We start from the raw sequence: 22,737 nt of genomic DNA on the forward strand, positions 1-22,737 counted from the left end.
CATTTTTATAGTGAGGTTGTGGTAATTAAAAGGAACTCTTCTTCGAGTCCTAATTTGTAAAGAGGCTTTTTTAATACTGAGGAATGAATTTTGTATATTGTCCATTGTATTTTCCTCATTATTGAGATGATATGATTTTTCTTATGTGGTTGATTGATTTGAAATGTAATATTAATATATTTTCCTAATATTATTTTATTTTATTATTTTATTTGAGGAAGATTAGTCTTGAGCTATCTGCTGCCAATCCTCCTCTTTTTTGCTGAGGAAGACTGGCCCTGAGCTAACATCCGTGCCCATCTTTCTCTACTTTATATGTGGGATGCTTACTACAGCATGGCTTTTGCCAAGCGGTGCCATGTCCGCACCCGGGATCCGAACCGGTGAACCCCGGGCTGATGAAGCGGAACGTGCGCACTTAACTGCTGCGCCACTGGGCCGGCCCTTATATTTTCCTAATATTAAATTATCCTCACATTCACAAGATAAAATCTTTTTTTCCCCTGGAGTTTGATGTTCTATCAATAAATGCTCACATTTTTATGGCTAGTATTTATTTAGAATTTTCGGATCTATCTGCACATAAAAGATGGGTCTATAGTTATCTTTCCTGGTGACATTTTTGTTAAGTTGTTACAGTGTTATGCTGGCTTTATAAAATGAACTTGGTAGCTTTCCATTTTTTACATACACTCTGCCAAAATTCATATGGTGATGAAATTAAATGTTCCTTAAAACTTTCAGAGAAGTTATCAGTAAAATTAATTTTTATAATTAGTCTTTGTTAAGTAAAAAATGTTTTTTGATTTCCAGTGTCTGGTTCTGCACAGAAGGAGCTTGGAAGTCACCACTCTGTCCTAAGCTGAACCGACTTAAAAATCAACGACTCTTCTTGGATCCCTAAGAGAGGGGAGAACATGGGGCAAACTGCTGCCCCCGAGACTGAAGAGGCCAAGCGGTGCGCACAGGGAGTCGTGGCACACTGGAGTGGAGACTCTCCAGCAGCAACCATCACGGGGACCAGCGCCGAGGTGGGAACACCTGAACTGACGAATTGCTGAAAGCTGGGTGCAGAAAACTCTGAGACTTAAATACTCCCGGGGGCTCAGTCATAGGACCCCCCAGTATAGTGAGATTTCCTTCCAGGAGCTCAAACCACAGTAAATATTCCAGATAGCTACAGTAAACATTGGAGATTCCAAGAAATATTGGAAATATTGGAGAAAAATCCCCTTGGGCTTCTGTCAGGGGAGGGGACAAGGAACCAATTTCAAATATGCCAGAGCACTCTGCTCTTCTTAACGAGGCCTGCCCTCATTGTCAACTTGTTAGCCAGAGCCTAATCCACTTTAGTACTTAAGTGACCTAGGGATAGGCAACACTCAACTTCAGCCCACTCCAGCCTTGCATGTTGGAGAAGGGAGCTAGCCAACTCCAGCCCACTTGAGACATCCTGTTCCATCTAAAGGGGGAGAAAAAAACCCAGAAGCACTTATGAAGTTCACGTTCGAGAGGCATAGGCTCACTAAAAGACTGTGAAGTAATCATAGGACTATAGAACGCTTTCCCTCCTCCCACACTTCACCACTACATTACTAAATGCCTATTTTCAGCGGTTTCTTTTACCCAGTACATCATATCCAGCTGTCAAAAAAACAAAACAAAAAAAAGCAATTATAAGGCATACCAAAAAGCACAGTTTGAAGAGACAAAGCAAGCATCAGAACCAGACATGGCAGGGACACTGGAATTTTCACACCGTGAATTTGAAACAACTGCGTTTATGAATATGCTAAGGGCTCTAATGGACAAAGTAGACAGCATACAAGAACAGTTGGGAAATGTATGCAGGGAGATGAAAACCCTAAGAAAGCATCAAAAAGAAATGCTAGAGATCAAAATCATCATAACAGAAATGAAGAATGCCTTTGATGGCTTATTAGTAGCCTGGACATAGCTGAGGAAAGAGTCTCTGAGCTAGAAGATATATCAGTAAAATCCTCAAAAACAGAAAAACAGAACAAAGACTGAAAAAAAACAGAGCAGAATATCCAAGGACTGTGTGACAAACACAAAATGTGTAACATACATGTAATGGTGATACAAGAAGGAGAAAAAAAGAGAGCAAAGAACAGAAGATATAATTTAGAGAATAATGACAGAATTTCTCCAAATTAATGCCAGACACCAAGCCACAGATCCAGGAAGAAAAGAGAACAACAAGCAGGATAAATGCCCCCAAAACTATGCGGGGATAGCGTTTCCAAACTACATAAAATTAAATATATCTATATCTATGTATAAATCCCACTAGAAGCCAGAGGAAAAAACATTTTACCAATAGAGGAGCAAACGTAAGAATTATATGTGACATCTCTCAGGAAACATGCAAGAAAGAAGAGAGTGGAGTGCAATATTTAAAGTTCTGAGGGGAAAAATGCCACCAATGGAGAATTCTGTACTCTGTGAAAGTATGCTTCAAAAGTGAAGGGGAAGTAGAGACTTAATCAGACAACAAGAAAAAATGGAGGGAATTTGTTGCCAGTAGACCTGCCTTGAAAACATGTTAAAAAGTTTTTTAGGGAGAAGAAAAAGAACCCATGCGGAAACTCACATCTACATACAGAAAGGAAGAGCATTAAAGGAGGAATAAGTAAAGGCAAAATAAAAACTTTTGCTATTCTTACTCTAATTGTTCTAACAGATAACAATTTGTTCAAAATAGTAGTAACAATGAATTTGATTATGTATGCTTATGTATATTTCTTTTGTATATATACAGTCTATGCTTATTATGCTTATATATAAGTGAGATGAATGACACCAATGATACAACGGATGGGAGGAAGGAATTAGTATTATTTTGTTATAATAAGGTACTCACACTCCGTGCGAAATGGTATAGTGTTATGTGAAGTGGACGTGGATTAGTTGTAAACATATATTGCAAACGCTAGGACAATCACTAAAAAACGTCAAAGAAGTATAACTGACATGCTAAAAAAGGAGAGAAAATGGAAACTTGATAACCTAGATGAAATGGACCAATTCCTTGAAAGATACAATCTGCCAAAATTCACACAAGAAGAAATAGACAATCTGAATAGGCCTATATCTATTAAAGAAATTGAATCAATAATTAATAAGCTTCCCAAACAAAAAGCAACAGACCCAGAGATGGGTTCACTGATGGATTCCAGCACACATTTAAGGAAGAAATCATACCAATTCTCTACAATCTCTTTTAGAGGATAGAAGCAGAGGGAATGTTTCCTAACTCATTCTATGAGGCCAGCATTACGCTAATACCAAGACCAGACAAAGACATTACAAGAAAAGAAAACTACAGACCATACAGACCAATATCACTCATGAACATAGTTGCAGAAATCCTCAAGAAAATATTAGCAAATAGAATCCAAAAAGTATAAAAAGAATTATATACTACAACCAAGCAGGTTTTATCCCAAGTACACAAGACTGGTTAAACACTCAACAATCAATTAGTGTAATTCATCACATCGATAGGCTGAAAAAGAAAAATCACTTGATTGTATGAACAGATGCACAAAAAGCATTTGACAAAATCCAACACTCAATCATGATAAAAACTAAGAATAAAAAATCTCAGTAAACTAGGAATAGAGGGAAACTTTCTCAATTTGATAAAGACTATCTACAAAAAACTACAACAAACATTATGCTTAATGGTAAGAAGCTCAAAGCTTTCCCACTAAGATCAGGTACAAAGCAAGGATGTCCTTTCTCACCTATTCTTTTCAACATCATACTGAAAGTCCTTTCCAAGGCCACAAGTCAAGAAAAGAAAAGTATGCAGATTGAGAATGAAGACATAAAACTATCTTTATTCACGGATGACACCATCCTCTGTGTAGAAAATCCAAAAGAATCACCAAAAAAACTCCTAGAACTAATAAGTGATTATACCAAGCTTGCAGGATACAAAGTTGATATACAAAAGTCAATTTTTTTTCCTATTTACCAAAAATGAACAAGTGGAATTCGAAATTAAAAACACAGTGCCATTTATGTTAGCACCCCCCAAAATGAAATACTTAGGTATAAATCCAACGAAATATGGACAAGATCTATATGAGGAAAACTACAAAACTCTGATGAATGAAGTTAAAGAAGAACTAAACAAATGAAGAGATATTCCATGTTTACGGACAGGAAGACTCAATATTGTCGAGACTTCAGTTCTTCTCAACTTGATCTATAGATTCAATGCCATCCTAGTCAAAATCCCAGCAAGTTATTTTACGGATATTGACAAAGTAATTCTAAAGTTTATGTGGAGAGACAAGAGACCCAGAATAGCCAACACAATATTGAAGGAGAAGAAGAAAGTTGGAGATTTCAAGACTTGCTATAAAGCTACTAATCAAGACAGTGTAGTATTAGTGAAAGATTAGACAAATAGACCTAAGGAACAGAATAGAGAGATCAGAAATAGATCTCCAGAAATACAGTAAACTGATCTTTGACAGAGAAGCAAAGACAGTAAAATGGAGCAAAGATAGTCTCTTCAGCAAATGATGCTGGAACAACTGGACCTCTATGTACAAAAACAAGAATCTAGATACAGATTTCACACCTTTCACAAAAATTAACTCAAAATGGGTCACAGAACTAAATTTAAAAGGCAAAACTATAAAATTCCTAGAAGATAACACAGGAGATGTTATCTAGATGACCTTGAGTTTGGTGATGCTTTTTTATATACAACATGAAAGATGCAATTCATGAAAGAAATACTTGAGCTGCACTTGATTAAAATTAAAAACTTTTTCTCTGTGAAAAACAACGTCAAGAATATTACAAGACAAGCCACAGACTGGGAGATAATATTTGCAAAAGATACATCTGATAAAGGACTGTTATCCAAAATGTACAAAGATTTCTTAAACTCAACCATGAGAGAAAAACCAACATGATTAAAAAATGGTCCAAAGACCTCAACAGACACCTCACCAAGGAAGATAAACAGATGAAAAATAAGCATATGAAAAGATGCTCCATATTATATGCCATCAGAGAAATGCAAATTGAAACAACAATATGATACCACTACACACCTATTAGAACAGTCAAAAATCCAGAACCCTGGCAACACCAAATGCTGCTGAGGATGTGGAGCAACAGGAACACTCATAAGTTACTGGTGGGAGTACAAAATGGTGCAGCCACTTTGGAAGATAGTTTGGAGGTTTCTTATAAAACTAAACATACTCTTACCATCTGATCCAGCAGTCGTGTTCCTTGGTATTTATTCAAATGAGTTGAAAAACTTATATCTACACAAAAATCTGCACACGGATGTATATAGCAGCTTTATTCATAATTGCCCAAACTTGGGAGCAAGCAAGTTGTCCTTCAGCAGGTGAATGCATAAATATACTGTGGTGCATTAAAACTATAGAACATTATTCAGTGCTAAAAAGAGATGAGCTATCAAGCCATGAAAAGGCATAGAGAAACCTTAAATTTATATTACTAAGTGAAAAAAGCCAATCTGAAAAGTCTGCAGACTGTATGATTCCAACCATATGACATTCTGGCAAAGGCAAAACTATGGAGACAATAAAAAGTTCAGTGGTTTCCAGGGGAGGTAGGGTAGAGAGGTGAATAAGCAGAGTACAGAAGATGTTTAAGGCGGTGAAATAGTCTGTATGATGTTATAATGATGGATTATATGTTTGTCCAAACCCATAGAATGTGAAATACCAAGAGTGAATCCTAAGTTAAACTATGGGCTTTGGGTGATTAAGATGTGTCAGTGAGGTTCATCCTTGGTAAAAAATAGTGAGTGATGTTGATAATGGGGGAGGCTATGCATGTGTTGGGGCAGTGGGTATGTGAGAAATCTCTGTACTTTCTCAACTATGTAAACCTAAAACTGCTCTAAAAAAATAAAGTCCTTAAAAAAATTTTTTTTGTCTCTTCAGAGTTTCTCCTACTTCCCAAATTATTGGTTACATCTATTTTCCTAGAAATTTAAATTAATCCAATTTTTAAACTTTGATAAATAGTAGTTTCTTATGATTTATAATTCTCTCTATATACTATAGCCCTTTAGTAATTTAATTTTTAGTTGTGTTTCTCTTTTATTAATCATATTTTCCATAAATTTGCCTATTTTCCTTTTTCTTTCTCCCTAAGAACCAGCTCTTATTTTTTTAAGTATTCAAATTAGAATATTTGCTTCAATTTACATTTTCGGAATATTTACTTTTTGACATTACTCATTAGTTTGTTTTCTTAAAGAAACTTTTTTAAACAAATACTTAAAAATACTGTTTTATTTTTCTTCCTTAGATTTGCTGTGCAGACTCCCAATGCTAATAATCTCATTTTGTTTATGCAAAACTGGTCATCCACAAAGTTAAAATTATGCCGTTAGCTACTGTCCCCATTTCAAGTAGAGTGGCAATTTTAATGAATATGTAAATATGGTGATAACTTTTAGAACAAAATACATATATGTTTACAAATAAATAGCTCGCCTTTTTGTTGTTGTTCTTACAGAATCATAGAAGCATTAAATAAAACTTATTGTGGGGCTGGTGTATGAAATAAAATACTTTGCAAAAAAAGCATCTCAGTATCTTAGTAGAAAGGGCTAGACTGAAGGAAGGAATTCTTATCCCCAACTAACACCTATATAGCGAGCAAGGTAAAGGGTATGCATTCACACAGGATAAAAAGAAAAGCAGTTGCTGAGCTAGAAATTGCACCCTTCCTCATTTCTGAAGCAGTCCCTGAGCCTTGTTTCTATATTGGTGGCAGCTGAACCATCTGTGTATTCGCTTCTACTAAAGAACTGACGTTCTCCATGACAGTCATTCAGAACAAAGTACTTTCGTTTGTACCATTAAGTGGAGAGATTTAGAACATGGTGTCAAAAATGCTGCCCTTTGGAAATAGCTTAATTCCAGATAAGAGAAATGTCATGTGATGCCAGGAGCAAATAACGAACTGGCGCAGGCCTATGGGAAGGTTCTCAGCTTGGGAGCCAGTCAGGGCTTTGCTTAATCTTGGCTCCAGGACTCCAGGACTGTACCTGTGGGCAAGAGAGTTAACCTGAACTTCACCATCTCCAAGTGGTAACGGGAATGTTACTATTGACCTTTCCTGGTTCTTGTGAGGAATAAATGTCAACTATGTAGAAAACATTTTTAGAGCTCTATATAAAACACTTTGAAAACATTGTTGAATAAGTGGTAAATCTACTTTTAGTATGATGATGTGACTGTCTCCTATTTCAAAAAAGAGATCCCATGTCTTTTGTGATTTCCAGCTGAAGGCATCGCTGACATTCCTCAGTCATACCCTTAGCACGATTCTGACATGCAGCGCTGTAATTACTTTTACGACACACGCAATTCAATTCCACAAACGTTTACCAAGTGCCTGTTCTGCTTGAGACTAGAGACGAGGTGGTGGAGATACAATAACTAAAGCAGTGAGGCTCCCTCCGTAACAAAGTAGATTCTTATCCGTAGATTCACAGCCTGATTACTTGACCCAGAGAATTCTGATTAGCAAACACCATATGTCCAACACTGTCCTGTAAGTTCAATTTGCCTGAGGCATTATTCCTCTGAGTACCATGGCATTTTACTGCTCTCATCCATTTAACTTGTCTTACTTTTATGTGAAATCAGATGTGAGAACAGGAAGAACCTGGGAAGAACTTTTGGCCCTCCAGTGGTCCAAAGTGGAAACAGTTACATTTTATTAAAAATGAAGGAGTTTAGCAAAGTGTTTAAAAATAGAATGATATGGGAGCTCAGCAGGTCATGGAAATACTTTCAGAGGAATTTGCACAAGGACTCTCTTAGGGGGTAAAGATCAAAGATCAGCCATCCACAGCATAAAGGGTGTAGTGTTTTTCGTCTTTGCCTGTTCAGTATCATAAATAAACAAGGATATTGCGTACATGGATTGGTTGTGGCTCTCCAAAGCTGAGAGGTAAGGAAACATATAATTTTTACATGTGAAAGGATTGTGAGGAGAATGCAATAAACTTTCAAATTCAGGGGTGTAGGAAATGGGCTTCCATTCAATATTTATGTGTAATCCTCCAGGATTCTGTGAATTAGTCTTTTCTTTCTAGTGTGACATGTTTGATTTAAAAGGAATTCAAGTACATCTGTTTGAAACAAAAGTTACCTTCATTATCAGTTTTTCTTTTCTGTCAGAAAATATTAAGAGAACTGGCCTTTAAAATGAGTTTCTAAAATCACAATTTCCACACATTCATTTAACAGCCTCAAACAATACAACATACAGTAATAATCCGAAATAAATATGTAAAGGCAATTTAGGTTAGAAAATTCCAATTTTCTTCTATGAATGAGTAAGGAAGAAAGTGCTAGCGAAGGCCTATAAAAGCTTTGATACTATTTGTGAACTATGCCATACAAGACATTATCCTGACAGGTAAGGAAAATCTGGATTAAACTATTTTCAGTGATCTGTGGACACATATCTGCTTGGGTGGTATAATCTTAAATAAATCGTTGGTAAATGGGTAGGTGGAAAGTTAAGAAGATCTACTCTATATTTTGCAAGTATTGAATACATCAGTATTGTGCAAAGAGTTTTCTGTAAAATATTATTTCTGAGGTGTTAACTGGTATTATTAAATCCCTTAAAGGGGCAAACTGTGAAGTGAGTTTTAACTGAGTTGAACAGACTTGTACAGTGCATTTAATATACAATAAACTTTGTGAATTTCCAAGAAGTAAACATAATATCCACTATTTCCTGAATTTGTTAATGGGGTTGTGTGTGTATAAGCTTTCTAGATTATTTTTCCAGGAATATGCTACTTTGGGATACAATAATATAAACACCTTTCTTAAACTTTTGACTTATGACATCTTCGTCCTTTTTTCTAAATGTTTAGCCTTCTAAATTTTGTCCTTGATAAAATTACCAAGTGGAGTTGCAGAACATCTGCCAGCTTTATTTCATGTGACGAATTAAGTAAAATGTTAATGTGGACTCACCCAGCAATATTTGAAGTGTAGCATTACTCAGAAGGAATATATGGGAATACTCTACTCTGTGCTAGTCAGACAACTACAGAGAGTTATATCTGTCCAGAGGAATGGATTTTAAGAGGTTTATGTCAAACAGGAATTTGCTGTTAGTGCCTCACGTCTATTCTGACTCCTAGTGACCCTGTGTACAGCAGAGCGGAACCCTGCCTACTCTTTTTCCACCATCCTCTCACCTTCCGGGGCTGTATCAGACAATGCTCTGCGGCTATTCATAGGGGTTTCATGGCCAATTTTTTGGGAAGTGGGTGGCCAGGTCCTTCTTCCTAGTCTGTCTTAGTCTGGAAGCTCCTCTGAAACCAGTCCACCATGGGTGACACTGCTGGTGTTTGAAATACCAGTGGCATAGCTTTCAGCATTATAGCCACATACAACCGCCACATTATGACAATCAACAGATGGGTTCTCTGACTAGGAAATGAACTGGGACAGTGGAGGTGAGAGCACCAAATCTTAGCCACTAGACGACCAAGGTTGGCTCAACAGGAGCAAGTCCATAGAAAACAACATGTTGATGAAGGGGCGTTCAAAGACTTCTTATATGAGAAATATGAAGGCATTGGAAACGTTTAGCTAGAATGAATACAAGAAGATTACTTAAAAACTACTGCTGTCTTTAAACATTTGAAAGAATGACACTTAGAAGAGTAATTACGTGTGTCACAACAGGTAAAACTTGATCTAATATATAGACATAACCAGGTTGCAGATTTTTTGACTCAACATAAGGAGACATTTTCTTATAGTCAGAATTGTCCAAGAATGGCTGTGTGCCCTTAGGAGGCAGTGGTGTTTAAACTTAAACTGAATGAGTGCTCTGCAGCAGCATTGTAAGGGGACATGGGGCCAGCCTTAGTTAAAAAATTGCAGGATGATTGACAAATAAGATCCTTTTAACCTAGAAATTTTGTGAGTTTTACTAAAATTTTAATATTAAGATGAGAATCTACGTAAAACAGGAATTTTCCATGCCTCAATTCACAAGATTCTTATTTCAAGCAGTATAGTAAAAATATGGTATTATCTTAACAGATTCATTTTAAGTTCATTGGACTGTTCTGTGAGTATTTTTGTAAATAACTTGGAGAATAGAATCTTTAAGGGAATGATTCATTCCTTTGAAAAGTAGAAATGAACTAACAAATGAACTGTAATTTGGTTTTCTTTTTGTTTTTTTTTTTGAGGAAGATTAGCCCTGAGCCAACTGCTGCCAATCCTCCACTTTTTGCTGAGGAAGACTGGCCCTGAGCTAACATCCATGCCCATCTTCCTCTACTTTATATGTGGGACGCCTATCACAGCATGGCTTTGCCAAGCAGTGCCATGTCCGCACCCGGGATCCAAACTGGAGAACCCCAGGCTGCCAAAGTGGAACGTGTACACTTAACTGCTGCACCACTGGGCCAGCCCCTGAACTCTAATTTGATGTGTTATTGCTGATGGGGTAGAGATAGCCATGACAAAATCCAGATTATATAGCCAGAGCAGTGACATGTGAAGATATTTTAAAAATCAGCTATTTTTATATACAAAGTCCAGCTACTGTCCTAATGTCATTAGTATATTCACCTTGAAATAATATTGAAAATAATAGCCACCTTTTTTTAAAGGCAGCTTACTCCCCTAAGCCAGGCATGTTAATGCCTCGTGGTGTCCCAAAGGAGTAAGAACTATTATTGCTGCAACTAAAATTATTATTGCAAATGACAACACTGAAGAAGCTATAAGAAGTGAAGCAAGTTGTCCTGTCACCATATCAGAAACTTCTAGTTGTTCCAGAAATATCACTTTCCTCTGTTTTGGGGCCAAAAGATATTTCCCATTTCCCAGCTTCCCTTGCAGTTAGATGTGGACATGTAGCCGAGTTCTAGTCTATGGAATCAGAGTGGAATTGAGTTGTGCCATCTATATCACGATTTTTTAGTAGTAGTTTTGTCCCCCCCCACCCCCCACGCTCTTTCCCTTTCAAACAATCAGGTACAGATGATGGCAAAGCCCTGAACAATGAGGCCTCAAGCTGGAAGGAGATGAATCACCACGAGGGAGAAAGCCACCCATAACAATCAGGAGTTCTTGCCTTGGACTCTGATGTGATGAGAAATAAACCTCTGTTATGCATGTTGAGGTCTATTTGTTACAGGAGCTGGCATTACCCTAACTGATACATCACACAGCTGGTAGATGGTGCAGACAATTTATAGACCAAGTCGGTGTGACTCAAATACCATACTTTTTGCCACTAAGTTACCCCTCTTTTTTTCTAATATTAATGGTGAGTAGTACTGAGACATTGACATTTTTACCCTTTTGATCATCAAAATGCATTTTTAAGATGGCTGATCAAAGTATACTTGTTTATTCTTTGGTCATAGAACATATATTTTCAGGACAATGATAACTGATCCGAATTCCAGAACTTTAGCCTCATTTAATTTTACATTCAAGAAGTTAGAACACTCCTATTTTACTGAAACAAACTAGTTATCTCTTAGAAAATAAAAGAGAAGAAAGTACAGCAGATGAGAAATCAAGAGAAAGAAATAGATTAAAAAATATAGCTCTGTTTATTATGTTTATTCAACGTTCACATATTTGTTATTCATAATGTTCATACATTTATTTTTGAAAACTTATAAACACCTGCAATATTGTGATTTATAATAAGAAATATATGTTTGGTTTTCCTCACTGTTTCTGTCTCAGAACCATTGGAATTTCCTAAGCCATGAGACAGATAAAGGCGTCTTTTAATGAGGTGACTTTCAGAAAGCAGCTAGTTAACTTAAGGATGGGGGCTGGTTGCCAGGACAACCAACCAAGTGATTAGAGGGTTGGAACTTTTAGTCCCTCCCCTCTGACCTCTGGGGATGGGAGAGAGGCTGGATGTTGAATCACTCATCAATGGCCAATGATTTAACCATGTCTGTGCAATGAAGCCTTCATAAAAACCCAAAAGGAGGGTGTGTGGAGAGCTTCAGCGTTGGTAAACACGTGGAGACTGGGGGAGAGCAGCCCACAGAGAGGGCTTGGAAGCTCCTCACCATTTCTGCATACCTTGCCCTGTGCAACTCTTCCATCTGGCTGTTCCTGAGTTACATCCCTTTATAAGAAACTGATAACCTAGTAAGTAAAATGTTTCTCTGAGTTCTGTGAGCCACTCTAGCAAATTCATCAACCCAAGGAGGGGTTCATTGGAACCTCTGGTTTGTAGCCATTTGGTCAGAAGTCCAGGTCCACCTGGATTTGCAATTGACTCTTCAGTGTGTGTGTGTGGGGGGGGCAGCTGTTTTGTGGGACTGAGTCCCTAACCTGTGAGAGCTGATGCCGTCTCCAAGCAGATAGTGTCAGGATTGAGGTAATTGTAGGACACCCAACTGGTGTCTGAGCACTGCTTGTTGGTGCTGTGGAAACCTCTGCCCACAACACACTTATTGGAAATTGGTAATTAGAACCCTTTCATACCCTGTAGGAAGGTATTATTACTATTATCATTCTCATTTTATAGATAAGGATGTTCAGGCACAGAGAAGGTGACTTTCCCAAGATTATACTGTTAGTAAGACATGAAGCCAGGATATGAACCTAGAGAATCTACTTTAGAGGCTCTGGTCTCAAATACCATGGCAAATGGCCTCAGATAAGCATGACAAGAAGGTCAAAAGGATGAGCTTTTTAATCTGAGAGAAAAGAGGGGACATGTCATTAATTCTCTGTAAAGTATATAGAAGATTATTGTAAGGAGAATGCTGACTCTTATTTTTCTTCAGTAGGAAATGACCTTATAATTCTTGTGACATTTTATAAAACATCATCAAACACATCTTGACAATAAGGATTTGCTGGAAGACTGAATTAGAATACAGAGGAGAGAGAAAAATTCCTTTTTCAAAATGCATTTTTAAGACGAAGACAAAAAGCAGCATCCTTACGATTTAGATGGTTTATATGTAGTTGAGTTGGAAGTTCAGGGGATAAACTAGATAAGCTTTAGGTGCTAATGGGGGAGACCATGTGAGATACTGGCCAATAATATCACCTCCTTTTCCTTTTACATAGGCTTTTTATTGTGCTTTGAACCATGTGATTCTACCATTATGGTCCTAACTAATTGAACAAGGACTGTCACCTGACCCAGGGGAAGCCATATACCAGTTGGCCAGCGGTTCATGAGGATTCTGCCTAAAGAGTTCTGTCCAGTTGGAGTACCCTAAGCTGAGATGGTGTATGATCAACCTAATGGGAAGCTCTTTTCTTAGTGAGAGTAGATATGAGACATAAAGAGAGAAGCAAACTCTAGAGCAACAGATGCTGAGGGACTCAGAAGTGTAACAGTAAGTAAAGCCTTGAAGTGGAAAAAAGGAAAGCTGTGACAGCGTTGTGTGACTATTAAAGAAGAGTAGCTGTCCTTCCTTGTGTCCCCGTGTTGTTTAAACACCCAGCCCATTAATCAAGTGTATCAGTTTTCTATTGCTGCTGTATCAAATTGTTACAAACTTAGTGGCTTAAAACAACAAACATTTATTATCTTACAGCGCTAGAGGTCAGAATTCCGAAATGGGTCTTATTGGGCTAAAGTAAATGGTGTCAGCAGGGCTGTGCTCCTGTCTGGACGCTTTGGGGGAAATCTTTTTTTTTTTTCTTTTTCCAGCTTCTAGAAGCTGCTTATATTCCTTGGCTCATGGCCCCCTTACATCTTCAAAGCCACCAATGGCTGTTCAAGTCTTTCTCATGATGCCATCTTTCTGGTTCTGCCTCTTCTGCTTCCTCCATTCAAGGAATGTTGTGATTACATTGGGCTCACTCAGATAATCCAGGATATTCTCCTTATATTAGTCAGATGATTAGCAGCCTTAATTGCATCTGCAATCTTAATTCCTTTTTGCCATATAAGATAGCATACTCACAGGTCCTGGGAATTAGGATGTGGATATCTTTGGGGGCCATTATTCTGTCTACTACACCAAGTGTAATACAAGTGTTATTTTTTGCAAATATTAAAGTCAAAATGCTATTTCCTTGCAACTTTATACCACTGATACTTAGTCATGAGGTTTAAGGCTCTATGACATGGGTGGGCTAAAAGTTAACCTATTTAGAAAGCATAGGTAGACTATAGTGTTTTAAGGAAGGGGTCTTGAAGCAGGAAAAGACAGTGGGGCAATCTTATCATTTATGGCCACAATATGTTCCAAATTTGAGCATATTAGACTATGATTTTTCCAGTAGTCAGAACCATTGAGTGTTATAATAATCTGAGTTTCATTCAATCTAAGTGACATATAAAATATAATAGATAGCTTTTTAGTAAATATTTTATATGCTGGTATTAGCAAGAAAGTAAACATGAAAAACAAATATTCTACTGTACACCCAGGAGCACACAATTGTTTAATAGAGTATCATAGTGAGAGTTTGGATTGACTATATAATTCTCTACTACAATTTCCCAAGTGAGGCAGTAATTCCCTCACATCACTTTCCTGAAAAGTATTCCCTTTCTCTGATAGCATCTACCAAGTAATGGGCATCTGATTACCTTCATGAGTCACTGGATTATTTTGATAGTTGTTCCATGTCACATATGCAAAAACATGGTGAACTGAACATTTTATCTTTACTCCATCCCTAAAATGACAGTAAGAGAGAAAACAAATAAAAATACTACCCGGTTCTGAAGACAAAGACATGAGTCTCTGAATTGAAAGAGCAACCAAATGCACAGTACAAGGAATGAGAAATAAACAAACCAAAACCCGTATCTAGAAACATCATAGAATTTCAGAATACCAGGGATAAAATGATGACCCTAGGAGCTTCCCAAGGGGGTGGATAGGTGAAACAGTACATATACATAAAAATGGAAATCTAAATTGCAACAACACTGGAGGCTAAAGGAGAGTGGAGCAATGCCACAAAGTTCTGAGTAAGAATTATTTTTAACCTAGAATTCTATACCCAGTATAGTGGACAACACTTGGGGTGGCCACCATGATCCCTGACTGCTGGTGTTCCCGCCCTTGTGCGATGCCTTTCCCTTCAGAATAGGTGGGACCTGTGACTTGCTTCTAACCAACAGAATATGATAAAGGTGACAGGACGTACATGATTGCCTGATTATGTCACACACAATTGTGGAGACCGTCTTACTGGAGTCTCTTTCTCTTTTGCCAGCTTTGAGAAACAAAGCTGCCTTGTGGGAAACCCCACATAACAAGGAACTTCTTGGAGCTGAGGCTGATCTCTGGCTACAGCCAGCAAGAAGCTGAAGCTGTCAGTCCTATAACTGTAAGGAACTGAATTTGTAGTCAGATTTGCAAATACAGCTAATGCTGTTACGAGGATCAACTGCAAAGAAGGGTATGTATTTGTATAAATTCCATTTGCCCCACCTGCATCTTTATTCCCAAAGGACTAGTCTGCCCCCAGCCGGAAGAGTGATGCTTCTTTGATTGACATGAATTAGATCAAATCATTCTTCTGCTCTTAAACTTCCCAGTGGCTTCCATACTCCCTTCACTCTAATCAGTTGGCGCCATCCTTGGGGCCTTTGCTCTTACTGTGCCCTTTGCCTTGTGCAGATATTTACAAGGCTCACTCCCTCACATCACTGAGCTTTGCTTGAGCATCATCATCTCAAAGGAACTCTCCTTTGTTTTGCTGTCTCAGGTAGCAGCCCCTTACTCTGATTTGGTTTTCCTTGGTGCTCTTACCATTATTTATTGATCTTATGTTCCCTGCCCCCCCACCAGATTGTAAGCTCCTCGAAGGAGAGATGTTTTTATTTATTGTTCTATCACCAGACCCATACTTTTGGTGATCAGTTAGTATCTAATGAGTTAATTAATTAATTAAATTTCAATGTAAAACACACAGCTTTCTCCAAGTAAAAAGTGAGATATAATAAAACAATAATCTAAACCAGATTTCATTCTACACTATTTAAAGTTCTTCTAAATGTGCACATTTGCTTCAAAATATTAAATGCAAGAAAGCTGCTCATGAGTTATAGACAGATACAGTTCTAAAGAAATTCGACATAATTGGAATAGAATATATACTTTCCATTGTCTCCATAGTTGCAAATTCATGTTATTTTAATCAATACTCTTGGCCAAATATGTGATCTTATAGCCATGAAACATGAAGGTAAAGGTAGGGGTAAAGATTGATGTTACGCTATTTGGTTTTTGATATTCTGGCCATTATTAACTCTAAGGAAGAGAATGTTCTCTTTAATGTACTGGAGTGTTTGCCCCTTTCCTGGACATCATACTTAATTGAAATGAAGGCATTGCACTGTGCATTAGGGGTAGTAGATGAAGTCTCTGAAGTAATTCCATCCCCCTGGTAGCTAATTCTTTTATTTTTTGAAGTTAGATCTCTACCTCATTGCTTGGCATTAATGAATTTTTCGTAATATAAAGAGCAGATGAGAGGTGAAAAACTAGCTTCTAAATGAGTTGGAAAGTCAGCAGGCCACTAAGAAGAAGAGGTGAGTTTGCAAGCTCTTCCCCGTAGCTAAGCTTAATAAGTTGCAGCCAAGTGAAGGAAAGGCTGGCTTTTCAAGAGCCATTGTTACTGCAGTACCAATTCTAGATGGACTTAGAGACAGGGAAGACAGTGTTGATGCCTCTACTGGTAATACTAGGGTCCTAATTCAATTCTCTCAACTCACCTGTGTACTTCTATAATTTATAAGATGTGAACAATTATACTTGGCTCTCTTCAGTGTTCCAGTAGAGAAAATGTTGAAGAAAAGCATGATGATGAATACTATTATCACATTACATCATATTATACTCATACCAAACTCAGCTAAAATTCCTGCTCAAATTCTATAAACTAAAAGTTTAGATTTTTACTAGGGTGACCAACCATCCCAGTTTGCCTGGGACTTCCCTGGATTTGGCACTGAAAATCCTGCATCCCGGGAAACCTGTCAGTCCCAGGCAAACTGGGACAGTTGGCTGCCCTAAGGTACTGTCTTGAGCTCCAGTCTTGGCAGGACCATCTTTAAGGCCGTGGTAAGTTGTGTGGACTTAAAAATACTGTAGAATTGTCTCCCCAGAAGATTCTTGTTCCATCCCAATCACCTATAGTTAACTCTTGCTGCTAGTCTGACTGTCAAAAGCAGGTCACAAGACTGCTTAAGCCCAAAGATAAACATTTAACACTCACCAAAACATCTAGTCCTGCAGTTCTTCTCCTAAGATTTAGAGGAAAAACAAACATATATGTATAAAGATATCCATTTAATTATTATTTATTTTAATAGCAAAAATTAGCAATCAACTTAAATGTTCACAATGGGGATTAATTTGGTGAAATACATTATATTCATTAATGGAAGAATACACAGCCATTAGAATTACAGTTTTTGGAAGCTATCCAATGACAGGGGAAAAACAGTAGGTTCTAAAATAGTAATAACATCATAATACATATAAAGTTGTATATACTGTATAGAAAAAAAGACTGGGAGGAAATATATGAAAATGTTAATAATAGGTTATATTTTTTGTTTTTTTGAGGAAGATTAGCCCCAAGCTAACATCTGCCACCAATCCCCCTCTTTTCGCTGAGGAAGGTTGGCCCTGAGCTAACATCTGTGACCATCTTCCTCTGTTTTTTATATGCGGGATGCCACCTCAGCATGGCTTGGTAAGTGGTGCATAGGTCTGTGCCCAGGATCCAAACTAGAGAAACTGGGGCTGGCCAGCACCAATAATAGGTTATGTTTGGATGACCATTATATATTTTATACTTTCTTTATAATCACCATAAGGAAATAATTATTGAGAAAACCATTAACACCTAGATCAGTGGTGCTTCAACTAAAGTTGCCTAAAGAGCATCTTTTCTAAATAATATTTCCTAGCTCTGTCTTCACATATTCTGAATCAAGGTCTGAATGAGGCTCTTGAAACTGCAATTTCAACTCCATCCTGGAAGATTCTAACACACGTGCCATGAACTACTTGGAGAAACATCAGCTAGAGTGTGTCTATCTTTAATCTATTTGTCTAGTCTTTTATCTAGGAAGTTGGTCTACCATGCAGGTAGAAGAGATGGTTCTATAATTGGTGGGATGTTAAGACAACATCAGGTGTCTAAGCAAAGTTACTCCAGCCACTGATTAATGATTAAAAGTTTACCGTTGGATCTTCATTCCTTTAACCCGGGATTTACCACTGAGGGATTCCATGAGAATCTCTTCTGGAGATTTGTGAGTGTCTGCACACATGTCTGCATGTACACACACACACACAGAATTCCCCAGGCCATAGTCAAACCGCTAGAATCAGAATCTCTGAGCAGGAGCCTGAAAGTATCCATTGACATGGCTCTACAAGTGCTCCTGATAGTCACCCTTCAACAACTACTTTCGTGGTCGAAGATTAAAGTTCTTGTTAAAACACAAATACCTTAGGAAGGATGGGACTTTGAAACTCTTACTAATTATAAACATCTTAGTAAAACTGAATTTGTCAGGTTTATTGAAAGCAGATTTTGATGAAGATATAGGGAAAGAAGATGAAGATCTTGGTACCTGAAGAAGGTATGGCGAGTGATTAAAAAAAAAGAATGAAACAGCCATAAAAAGTAGGTATTGGAGGTCCTAGAGACTGACTAACTGCCAGCCTCCTCATTTTGCATAGGTTAGCCCCTGGCACTGCAAGGGTGCTTCTACCAACTCCAAAGAATAATTAGGTGCTGTCGGGGAATAAAGTTTAAAAGTTAAATTGCTCACGTTCTAACAACAGCTGAATAGTCAATGCAGCAGAAAGCAGCCATTTCATTAGCGCCTTTTGCAAGACCAGTAAGTGGTTCATTCCCAATTAAGCTGCACTTACGCAGATTTGCCTTAGACTTATACCTCCAAGGCCACACTTCCCACTTGCCTTAATTTTCTCCAGGATTTCACTGACTGGTCTTCAAATCTCTGCCTCTGATGCGTTCTCATTCCACCGAGGCGGGTCAGCTCAGAGGGGAAAGAGGCAACTCCTGCTACAAAAACTATTTTTCAAATGGAACGCATTTTAACTTCTCACCTGCTAGGTTCCAAAGCTAGCTCACTCTTTTGAAGAATGAGGGGAGAAATAGGTAAGTTTTCTAATGCCTGAATTGGAGGTCACAGGAGCTTTTCATTGGAGAACAATGGTTGCCTCAGAACTGGTGTGGGGTCCCCTTGAAGACTCAAGAAATGCTACAGAAGCTCTGCGTGTGTGTCAGGGGACAGAAAATAGTTTGGGCAGCTGTAATTCATGCTGGCGCTGTTCCGTATTCAGAAACTTAATTCATTTTCTCCTCTTCAGTTTACCAAAGACTGAGGAGGAGGGCTTTTCTTCCAGAGTTGTTATAAAACTGAGTCACTTAAATATAAAAAGACAGAGGAGAAGGCTAATTGTTTCATAGAGTGTGTTCTTAAAAGGAATTGGAGTATAAGAATAGGAAAAGGTCAGGTGGAAAGAGAGTGCACAATTAAGTAAGGAATTAATCAGTTCTATTCAAACTCTCCCCTTCCACTTCCTGGTATAGACTGGGAAGTGACTTGTGTTAATGGAGTTAGTTAATAAAGGCAAGATCAGTGGGAAAGTCAGAGAATCATTAAGTAGGGCTATTGCTGTGTTATTTTAAGAAGATACAATCTTCACCTGAGTTCAGGTGGGTAATGCACGTATGTACCTGACTGACACGAGGGGCATGGGGTCCAGAACACCACACTCGAGCTACTCACATTGCAGAAGACTCCTTCCTCTGTCTTCTCTGAACACCTGGAGTATTCATGCTGGCTCACTCCCCTTGTGGTCTCTCTTTTCTAGGCTGGGTCTACACCTACTCCACAAACACTGCATAACCTGAATGTAGGCTCTACATAAGTCTGCGCTGAACGAATGAGCAATTCTGTTCAGTCTCTTTGAGCAATCACTTCTGTGAGAGCCTCGCACAAATAAAACACTCTGGGAAACCTAACATTTTGCTGATGATCTGACAGAGTGGTCTAGAATGGTAGTAGTGAAAATGAACTCCTATGTCACTGGGACCATTTACAGATGAGAAATCTGAGGCCCACGAGGCTAAGATAATAATGCTGACACAGAAACTTAATGTACAACCTAAAATAGAATGAACGTTTCCTAGTTAGTTACCTACGTTATCATTTACTCACAACAACTTCCTGAGAAGAATAGAATAATTATTGCCATTTTTATAAGTTAATAACTGTGGCTCAGAGTGGCTAAGTAAGTTTTTAAAAGCAGCTAGGAAGTGGCCGTGCCACAACTTGAACCTCAGGCTGTTTGAATCCAAAGAGTATTATTTTCCTTATTCGTAGGTTTCTCAAAGCTGGCTGACGTTCAAAAGCACCGGAGAGGATAAAGCTGGCTTTGGAAACACTGTCCTCTACTGCACAGCCCCGCAGGATCCTGCCCGAGGAGGCGTTTGGAGAGCCAGACTGGGTTTGCATAAAGACACATCAGCTACTGGGCCTACTCCCTTCCACCCATCCTTTTGTTTCATGCTGTGAATCCTAATTTATCTGGTCTTAGACCCGGAGCCCATCGTCTACCTTCCATCTCTAGAACTATTTCCAGTCATTCTCGTCTGAACCCTAACCCCAGGCAACCACTGATCTGCTTTCTCTCTATGGATTTCTCATTTCTTCAAATTTAATATAAACGAAATCCTAGAATATTCTGGCCTTTTTCGCTTAGCCTAATTTTTTTGAGGTTCATTCATCTTGTAGTGTGTTTTAGTGGTTTGTCCCTTTCATTACTGACTGGTGATCTGCTGTGTCCGTGTACTTCAGGGAAGACAGCCCAAACTCTAGCTCTGCATAGAAAGCTTTCATAAGTCGGTTGCTACCTATTTATCTATCTCCTTCTACTTTTATCCTCCCACCTGCCCCGGCCTGACATTTACTCTAGCAAGACTGAACTACTTGCAGTTTCCAAATGTCCTTTCACATTCCTTTCCAATGTGCCTTTTCTAATAATAGAAATTTAATATAGGGAATATAATAAAGCTCTATCTGCTTTGAACACCCCTATCCTACATTTGCCCAACCTTGATCCTAACCTGCACACTTCTTTACTTGATTCATTTCTTTCTTTCTTCTTTTTTTGTCAAAACTCAACTCAGAAGCTACCTGCTCTAAGAAAGCTTCCCTGACACACAGCCATCCCACCTAAACCCTGGCCTGCCAGAAAATTGATGGGTACCCCAGTGGTCTGTAGCTTCCTCTTCATATTGCGTCATATTACAATCATTCCCTAAGCTTGTCAGATGATAAGATCATTGAAAGAAGGAACCATATCTCTCTGTCCTTAGCATCTAGGACAGTATGGCACATGGTGGGAATTTAACGTATTTGAAAATATAAAAATCCTATCCATGGCTTTTCTGTCTTGTGGCTAAGCATTCTAAATGCTCCTGAACTAGATGCGGGAAGAGTCTGAGCACTACTGACAAGTGAAAAAGGGAAACTCCAGGACATTATTTCCAAATGCAGTTGTTCTGTGTCATATTGGTGGGCTAGCGTTACTACAACCCACATGACAAATTATTTGTAGGCACTTCAGGGATTAGATTTTTTCATGGGCTGTTTCCTATTTTATTTGTAGTGACAACTAAACTTAAAGAAACGTTGGGTATTACTTAATTCAATTGTTTTGTTTCAGTCATAGGTATTTCTGAGGTCCAGAGAAGGGAGTGACTCTGAAATTCACACACTGTGTGACTGAACAGGTGTTGGAAACTGGCTTCTGTGGATTGTTCTTTCCCCAACAAAATGATGTCCCCCCTTTTTAAAAGATGGAAACAAAGATCGTAGGTTCTAGGATGAGGGAAGGAGCTCCAAAGTCGGACTGCCTGTGTGTCCTAGCTCTGCCACTTACACGCTGTGAGAACATGTACAAGATGCTTCACCTCTCTGTTAGCTCGGCTTCCCCATCCATCCACTGTGGATACTTAACTATGCCTCCCGTGCCAGTGATTTAGCTATTGTCTCTTGGTTTCAAATCCATCCTTCTGTACTCTGCCTTGAGATGTCGGGGCTGGGCCATGACTCCTTTGCTATCTGTCCCCTGTTAGGATCAACTTGTAGGGGCCACTGGAGAGAGACTGAGAGACTTGGAAGGAAAAGAAGGGACACATCCTTGCTTTTACTTTCTATTCTTGTCAGCCTCACACTAGCAATACTCTTCACCCTAATAGTAGTGGTTCATTCTAGTAGCAAGATAAATATATTTATTTAGGTTTTTCCAGCACAGGCAGAAACAGCCTCCTTGACCCTCCTCAGAAATACCAGCACCAGCCAAGCAGTGTCCCCCTGCTCAGAAGTCTCGGGTGTTAGCTCCACAGGGATGCTCCTTCAGGCTTCTAAATTTTAATAATTGTAAACTCGTCCATCTGTTCCCTTAGGCTTGGTGGTAGAAGGTGCTTCTGGTAATTACTACCTCCCTGTTCCCTTTCTGTCTTTTCAGTTCATCAATACCTAGTTAGCAATTCTTCTTATTAAATTCTCTCTGTTAAAATACATGATGTGGTTTCTGTCTCCTAACTGGACCCTGACTGATGTGTCTTCATAGGGTTGTTGTGAACCTTAAAATAGTTGTCCAAGGAAAGGGCTTAACAGGGCCTGGCACAT

Source organism: Equus przewalskii, chromosome 9 (assembly GCF_037783145.1).
Source record: "Equus przewalskii isolate Varuska chromosome 9, EquPr2, whole genome shotgun sequence".
Lineage (NCBI taxonomy): Eukaryota > Metazoa > Chordata > Mammalia > Perissodactyla > Equidae > Equus > Equus przewalskii.